This window comes from Arvicola amphibius, chromosome 7, assembly GCF_903992535.2.
Source record: "Arvicola amphibius chromosome 7, mArvAmp1.2, whole genome shotgun sequence".
Lineage (NCBI taxonomy): Eukaryota > Metazoa > Chordata > Mammalia > Rodentia > Cricetidae > Arvicola > Arvicola amphibius.
Window position 1 is genome coordinate 94870896 of NC_052053.1, and position 9039 is coordinate 94879934.

At 45.7% G+C, this 9039-nt stretch overlaps 1 pseudogene; it reads right to left on the minus strand.

Annotated features, from left to right (window-relative positions):
* Nucleotides 1-415: 415 nt before the first annotated feature.
* On the minus strand, nucleotides 416-4557 carry LOC119818583 (annotated as a pseudogene).
* Nucleotides 4558-9039: the final 4482 nt, after the last annotated feature.

Sequence of the window (9039 nt, forward strand, 5' to 3'; positions counted from 1 at the left end):
GTGCACTACAGCATTGATGTTGTCTTAGGGATTGAGGAGTACTGTGCAGAGACGACATGAAAGGTTCACATGGATGAATCTTCAGTCAGTGGGATCCACAAGATAGAGCCAACACAGACTAGACCATTGTTTATGCTTTCAAAACCATGTATTTTTTGTGGTGTGTGTGTGTGTGTGTGTGTGTGTGTGTGTGTGTGTGTGTGTGTGTGTACAGGTCCTCATGTCCTCAAGGAGATCAGAAGAAAGCTCTGGGTCTCTTGGAGCTGGAGTTACACTCAGCTGTGAGCTGCATGGTTCGGGCCCTGGGAACCAAACTTAGTACCTATGAGAGCAGTATGTGCTGAGGTCATCTTCCAGCCACTGTTGATGCTTGTTTAAAACAGTAGGTAGTCATTTATTTTTTGATCAGCCCTTTAGCAAATGATTACTGAGCTCCAGAAATGGTGACTCAGCCTTTCTCTCAGAGCTGCAGCTCCTGTCACCTGAGACTGAGCCACGGAGAGATCAGCTTTGCCACACCTTACATTTTCTGCACAATCACTCCCTTCCCAGACTGATAAAAAAAATGGGGGGAGAACCTCTACATTTATATAAAAGATAAACACACACACACAGTGGAGGCTATTCCCAGGAGAGACCTGCCTTACAGATGTTAAATAAAACTTAAATAAAAATCACAGTTTTGCTGGGATCATCCTGTCTTCAGCATCCAAATGTTTGTGGAAGAAAGTCTGGAGTTGCTGCCAGACATCGACCTGGGCCATGGCATGAGGCTTAGGCTGCCCCCCATTGTTGATATTAGCACCCACAATGATATTCATGCCAGCCTTGTACAGGGGGAAATAAGGGAGCTCAATATAGTGCCCCGCTTCTGGGTTAGCAGATGATCTGAGGCTTCTCCTTCCATGGGCCTGTAAGCGTTTGGAGATCTCATTGGCATAGAACTCGCTCTTCCAGTTGTGGTCATCCTGACCCACAAGGAACAGGAAGGTGGTGTCAGACCTTTCCACAGGGATGATGCTCTTCGTCTCTACCAAAGGGCTTTGAAGCCCTTCCACAACATCCACGAGGCCATCTTGGTCACTTTGAATTGATCTCTCAGAACAGACAAAGGAGGGATAGTCTCATTCTTGTAGCTTATGGTGTTCCCAACAGCGGCCATAGAGCCATTGATGAAGACAGCAGCCTTGATGCCCTTCAGGAAGGAGGCCATAGCAAGGCCAAGTTCACCCCCTTTGGAAATCCCAAGCAGCCCAATTCCTGGACCTTTTACCTGAGAAAGACACAGACAGAAAAGAAGGAGACTGAGCTCACACAACATTAGGACAGCGGGTGGGACCCACTCCTGGACATCATGTGGTCCTGAGCCTTACTGTGACTTTACAATTCTTATTTTGGTAGGCTCTTGGGGCATCTGGGAAGCTCAGAGTCTACATGCTTCCTCCAGTGAGAAATCAGAGGTCAAGCGTTGCTTGGGATTATTAAATAGCTGTTTTGCTCATTGCCTGGTATTTTTTGTGTATAAAATCATATTCGGGTGTATATAAACAAAACAGAGTCAACATATGGTGTTTTGGAAGCTTCTGGATCCCTATTAATTTCTCTCTGTATTTATGTTCTGGCTCTTAAGCAGTGATGGGTACTGAAGTGTCTACAACGTCACAATTGCTAGACCGATCTAGACAATCAACAGCAGACAATGTTTGAGTCTTCAGAATGAGGCTTGTCCCCTTTATTTCGTTACAACACCGTTCCCTATCGTTCTATGACTTCACAGCCACGGACCTTCGCAGTTGCTTTCCCCGTTTCCCTAGCTCTCCATTCCTGTCTCCATGCTGTCCATGTTCATAGTGTAGACATGGCCTTGTCTCCTCTGCCTGTCTGCACTGTGTCTACTACACTCCCTAGTCATTGCCGACTGGATGGATATAAACTTATCAGCATATTCCAAGAGCTTCTCAAGTACAAGTCATTTAATGCTCATAACAACCCTGGAGGCTGAACACAAAATCACAGGCATAAGAAACCCATGACATGGCTAAGGTGATAAACACTCGTTGATTTGTCTTGACTACCTCAGTTTCAGTGGGAAATGGATATTGCTGGCGGTAACCCTCTCCCCTTGGCAATCTGAGATGATGGGTCACCCTATGAGAGATGGTACCAAACTTCTTTGTATCAGTTTTTTTCATGTCCCCTGAGATCATCCAGGTTAAATATACTTTGCTCTGTGGATTTGGATAAGACTAAATATTGCTTGTTATAAAGGTCCAAGCTACTGCATTACAAATTTATCTTTGACTCAAGGATGAATTTAGGTCCCCAAATTTTAAATTGAAATACTCTAACCGCAAACCTGAGGGTGACAGAGCAGGTAGTTCCACAGCTTCCTCAAAGTATTCCAGGTGAAAGATATCCATGCCCTTGGGGAGGTCATCGTAGTTATAATAAGCCAGGGCCATGACAGCAAAAACCCTTCCCAGGCCAAAAGACTTGCTCGATACTCCAGAAGGCCACCTCCAACTCCAAAAAGGTCTATGATCCCAGGAAAGGGTCCATTTCCTTAGAAACAAAACAAAAACAGCCCCTTCTTGCAGATTTAGTTTCCAAATGTCTTGATATCTTTTTATTTTAGTTTATTTGTTTTTTTCAAGACAGGGTTTCTCTGTAGCTTGGGGGCCCTCGCTCGAAGACCAGGCTTGCCTCTAACTCACCGAAGATCCACCTGCTTCTACCTCCGGAGTACAGAGATTAAAGGTGTGCTCCACCACTGCCTGGCCTGAGCTGTTTTCTTAGGACGCCAACAAACACACTCAATGATTTGAAGCCACACAGTACCCTGGAGGTGGAACTGCCACAGTCAAAGGGCATTCTGCAGTTTTCCAAAGTGGAGTTGAACTCAGTGGCTTGCGGTGGTTCACAGATACAGATATGGGTTCACCAAACAAGGTCAGAATCCAGTTTGACAGGCATGGTGGGCAATCTCAGGGGACTGTCAGACAATGGGGAGAATGAGGACAGCCTAACCGATGACAAGCTGTCAGAAGTATACACAAGGGAGAAGAGGGATTTTTCACAATGGTGGTGAACCTTGGAAGGAAGCATTCCATGGTCCTCAGGAAAATCTGAACTTTAAAACCAGAGTTTTGATTGAGAGGGAATCACAATTAGCCATGAGGCCGGTGATAATAACCCCCCCATGAAAGAGACCTTTCATTATGGAAAGCTTTGAGTTCTTCAATATTTGCTTATATTACTTAAATATGTAAAGAAGTAAACACATTAAAGCATGGTAAAGATTTTACCTAAGGAACAACTTTCTCTATTTTCAACATTACTTCCAAGCCACTCGAACTTGCAAAACTAAGTTTTAATTGTTGTATACGAAGTGCCATGTCCTTATCCTCAGACCTGCCATTTCTGTCCACATTTCAAAGGGATGAGAAACGATTGACCAAATCCCCTAGAGCAGCTCTCTGTGAGTCGCTGAACTGAAGTCCCTCTCAAAACTGTGGCCTTTTCACTCTAGGAAAGAGTTACCTCAGCATCACCCAAGAAACAAAGCTCCATGGCCCTGCACATTCATGCTTTCGGTTCCAGACTCGGAGTAGATACTCAAGTTCTGCACGTTAGAAAGTTCGCCAGTGCTTGCGCTGGCCAACCTTGTCTGAAAGACGGTTTCCAGAGCAGCCAGTGCCAAACATGAACCAGTGCTCAACCACCCGCGGGTATTATTATCACAGAGATTTCCAGTTCATGGTTCTCTGCTTGCCTAAAATAACTTGAGATGCTGCTCCTGAGGTGACCTTCAGTTCAGAACTCACCCCAGCCAGAGAGCCAAGTCAGAAAGTATTTTCAGGGGCCACTGATCTCTAAGGGCCCCTTGAAGAGTGGTGGAAAGAGGGCACCCAAGACAATGCACCTCTGAAGCATCCCTGGCCTTGGAGGGAGGGTTGCTCACCTGGAGGCAGTAAGAGCGTGGCGCGCACACGGCCCCTCGCGCACGGGCACGCCGCCCGCACCCCCGGGAGCCATGAAGTGACGCTCGTGCACCGCCCGCGCCAGCAGCCGCCCGCCGTCGGGCTCGGGCCGTCCAGCACCTCCAGCTCCACCACGAAGGGCGTCTGCACGTCGCGCTTGATCAGGCGCCAGAAAGGCCGATCGGGCTCCATGGCCCAGAGCAGCCCCATGGGCTCGAGCCCCGCGAGAAGCTGCCGCCCAGCGCGGGCTCACGCGCCAAGTCCAGCTCGCCGTGGGGGTACCGCGCGGTAGCGGGCGTGGGAGCGGAAGAGCGCGCCTTTCTCGTCGCGCAGGGCGGGCGCGCAGCGTGACGGGCTGCTCGGGGGCCAGGCCGCGCACGGAGATGCTCAGTGGCTCGTCCCAGCAGTTGCCGGTCCGCCGGGCTCCAGGCTCAGTGTCGCGTTTTTTCCGTTCAGGGGCCCAAGCGCTCCAGCCACCGGGACCAAATGGCAGGGGCCCTAACAGCTGTGCCCTGCTCTTGCAGCCCCATTGCCACAACCTGTTTGTTTGCAGGACAGTGCGTAGCCAGGCCACCATTTTTGCTTTTTCACTTCAGCCCTCAGTTTCTTGGGGTGCGTTTTATCCTCTAGTGGCAGGCTTTCTGCCTGCCGTGTCCCCTGGGCTGAGCTGCGGTGTTCGCGTTGTTGGAGAGCCCAGAGCCTGCAAAGCAACAAAGTAGAGACAGACTTTGACTAAGGCGTCTGAGCTTATGACTTCGTTATATCTGGAACCCCCTCCCTAGTTCTGTTTTTCAGGTGCTCTTTGCCCCATGAAGCGTGGGCTGCACTGAGGCTCGCTCTTCAGAGTCCTCTCACCAAATACACCTCCAGTCGCCAAATTCCTAAGGTTGCAGACTGCAGAGTGTAAGATTGCAATTGAGTTTTCATCAGGTTGTGGAGTAATGGACACTTGTTATTAATCTTTAGGACTGTTCTTTCAAAAATGTACACCATGCTGTTTGCACGTGCTTAGCCTACATGTAAGTCCCATGTCCAACGGACTTCATGCCTCATGACCCTTTACCTGGATTCCATACATGTGTAAAATTAGCCGAATGACGTCATGGTTAGTCCTTTCTACACTGTGCTCATGTTGGCCCTTGAAGCAAACATTGCCTACTCATCTGGTCTTTACACGCTCCCCCCAACTGTTGCATAAGCTAGCATTTCCAATCAAAGATGGACCTTCTTTCTTCCAAGGTCTTGAACCTTAATCACAACGATAATTGCCCATCTTTCGTTATTAGAGAAAAACTGAAAGTGTTCTAAGACGTACTTGTCCTTGCTCCCAAGAAGACGGCTGGGTTAGTTTTTGTCCAACTTGACCAAACTAAAAACAACTTGGAGCAGAGAAGGATGCTCAATCGTGCTACAACATCACGTGCTCCACTATGGTCATGGCAGCTTTGTTTGTCATAGCCAGAACCTGGAAACAACCGAAATGCCCCTCGATCAAAGAGTGGATAAAGAAAATGTGGTACATTTACAGAATGGAGTACTACTACACAGCAGAAAAAAATAAAGACATCTTGAATTTTGCAGGAAAATGGGTGGAGCTAGAAAACATTATTTGAGTTAGGTAACCCAGACCAGGAAAGACAGTTATCACAGGTACTCATTCATAGGTGATTTTTAAACATAAAGCAAAGAAAGCCAGTCTACAAACCACAATCCCAGAGAATTTAGACAACAGTGAGGACACTAAGAGAGACCTACATAGATCTAATCTACATGGGAAGTAGAAAAAGACAAGATCTCCTGAGTAAATTGGGAGCATGGGTTCCTTCGCGGAAGGTTGACCAGGGGAGGGGAGAAGCAGAGATGGGTGCAGAGAAAAATGTAGAGCTCAATAAAAATCAATTAAAATACGACCTGATTAACAGTGCACCCAATCAGCAGGAAGCAGTATAGACAAAACTACGCCCATAATCCCAAATACTGTTTTCAAATGTTTGTTTACATTTTAAGGGGGATATGATATAGATATGAATAATTTGCTTTGGTATGGATCTTGGTTTATTGATACAAATTTAAGGTAAATTTTGTTATACTGTAAATGTATATTTCTCCCCTTGATTAAGGTATTGTGAAGACTCTAAAAGCATTTGTAAGCCCCCTCAACCCTAAGACATTTTCCTAAAACCTTACATTCACTTTCTCTTGGAAACAGGGACAGTCGCCCCACACACCACACATGCTGGACTGCTTCATCCTCCCGTGTGCTTGTGAATAATCTTCAACCATAACTCCATTCTGGGAATTGAGGCAAAGACAACCCACAGATGATCTCTCAGTTCCTGATGTATTGATTTAGTCACTGAAACAAGGTCAGGATGGCCCACAGATGCTTCCCTTATCTCACCTGACCAGGCAGCAATTCTCCTGCCCTGGAATAGACCAATCCACTGCTAGTAACCCTTTGAATAAGCCAATCAAATAAGTTAGAAAAACAACCTTCAGGTCACCCCCCCCCCTTGTGTCTGTGGCTTTTCGCTTTCTTAAAAGATGGACAGTAACAGCTATTGGATGTCCTTCATATCCCGAACCTGAAGGGCCCTGGTCATGACAGAATAAAAATCCTCTTGCTTTTGCATCAATTGTGGTTATGTGAGTGGTGTCCTGGAGCAACTCCTCCCTGATGTTTGGACTTCTAGTCCAACATTTGGTGCATTGGCCGGGAAATGAGTTGCTTCTGGACCCATTCCAGGCCCAGTTGGAGGTAAGAATCGAGTGCTCTTATTGTCTTTGTCTGTCTGTCTGCTTTGTTTGTTTCTGTGATTATTGTAGTCTGTGTTTGTTGGTATTCTGAGAAATTGTCCCTACATAGGGCCAGTATCTGAAGGGGCTAAGAGTGACCAGGTCACTCCTCCAGTTCCGAGGAGGCACGGCTTTTTGCCGCTCACCTCCATCTGAATCTGGAGTGCGTGGCAGCTTCTGATTTTGAGTTTTGTTTTGGCTTTTCGTGTCTTGTTTTGGTATATCTGTTTGTAATCAATTCTAAATCTGGTACCAATGGGGCAGTAAGTAACCATCTCTCTGACCCTATCTCTAACTTTAGAGAGAAGCTGCAGACTGAGCTGTGGAAATCCGAAAGAAACGCTGCCAAGTGGGTCTGCTTCCTGGAATGGCCCACTTTTGAAGTGGGCTTGCCACAGGGCAAGACGTTTTAATCCTGCCAGCCTGAACCCTTATGGCTAACCGGACCAAGTTCCCTATAGTGTCACCTGGGAGAGCTTGTCAGAGAACCCCCCTACTCTGGGTCAAACCATTTTGTTACAGAGCACGGTGCAGGCACCAAGGCTGTCTTCCCTTTGACTTTGATAACAGCAGTCTGCCCCTCCCCCGTCCTCTTTTCCCCTGTAGGAGGAACACATGCCAGCGGGAACCTGGCAGTAAGCCTGGGAACCAGCAGTAGGCTGTTTCTCTGGGGTCAGATACCCTATTAGAAAGCACAAGTCCCGTAAAGAGCCTGGACCTCTTCATTTTGGCAGCCAGGACTGGTTATGACAGCAGATAGAGAGATTGCAAGTAACCCTGTGGTTTTTGGTATTCAGGAGCAACAGGTAGAGTAAGCTAGCATCAGAAGGGCCTCCCAGCCCTGATAACATCTCCCTTCTAGGGATGCTCTGTTCCAGTCATCAGGTGCTGTGTCCAGGGTAAAGCTTCTGGCTTAAAAAATTGGGGAAAGTTAAGCTGAGTCACTTTGAAAGAATGTGCTTATAGAAAAACTACAGATTGTTGGTTTCTATATTTCTTACTATGTAGTATGTACCAGAAAAAAAATGAATTCCCAGCTCTGTTAGATGGATACAGGACTACACTGTCTTCAAGAACTATTGCTGTAAAAGCACTGGCCAGAGCCAGGGCCATGTAAACAGCCCAGCTGAGCTTCTAAGCCGCCCATGTTTAGATATGAATGTAACACTTGACCTGCTACACAATGCTTGTGATGAGGTGGGGGCCAGAGTTGCCCCACATGGTGAAGATCAACTGAAGCCTCTCACCCCCACTACAGCGACAACGGTGGTGTTGCTAAGTGATGAGGTTGAGTTAAAAATGGCCCTTTTTGACTCTTTATAATGTTTATGGCTATTTAAAAAACATGATAATTCTCATTTTATTGTTGATATAAAAGAGTACATTTGGGGTTGTTTTCAGAGTCTGTCTATGACAATTCAAGGTAGCTGTATCAGTTTGCATTTTTTACCAACAATGGAGGATTTTATCCCACATTCTCTTAAGCATAAATTGTCAAACAATATTTTTAATCTTGGTCATTTTTACAGGGATAAGATAAAATCTCAGAGTTATTTGATTTGTATTTTCCTGATAATTAAGGATGTTATATTTAAGCAAATTTTAAATATCTTTCCGTCATTTTAAGTTCATCTGTTGAGAGTTTACAGTTCAGGTATGTAACATAATTTTATTGGATTATCTGTTCTTATGAGGACTAAGTTTCTAAGTTCCTTATATGTTTTTATGTTCTGTTGATTATATCCTTTGCTATACAAAAAAGCTTCTCAGTTCTGGAGATCTCAATTTATTGATTGTTTCTCTCAATGTCTATGCCACTGAGGCTGTGTTTAAAAATGTATTTGAAGCTTTTTTTCTTCTATGAGGTTCAATATTGTTGGTTTTATATTAAGGTCTTTAATTTGTTTGGATTTCAGTTGTGTGCATAGAGATAAACATGGATCTATTTTCATTCTTCTATATGATGATGTCTAATAAATTCTTAAAGGGAGAAACTGACAGTCAAAATGCCAGGCTCATGGCAAATCTCAGGGGGGCTGCAAAGCACCCCACTAATTCGGCCAAGGTAAAAGAGGTTCTCCAGGGGCCAGTTAAAATCTGTGTTCCTTAAATGTTTAATGGAGGTTTATAGGCATTTTACCCAACCTCTGAAGGTCAGCAGGCAGCGGTAGCCATGGCCTTCATAGGACTGTGAACATCAGATATAAGGAAAAAGTTACAGCAGGTAGATCGGTTGCAAGATGATAGCTTGTAGAATTTGGGG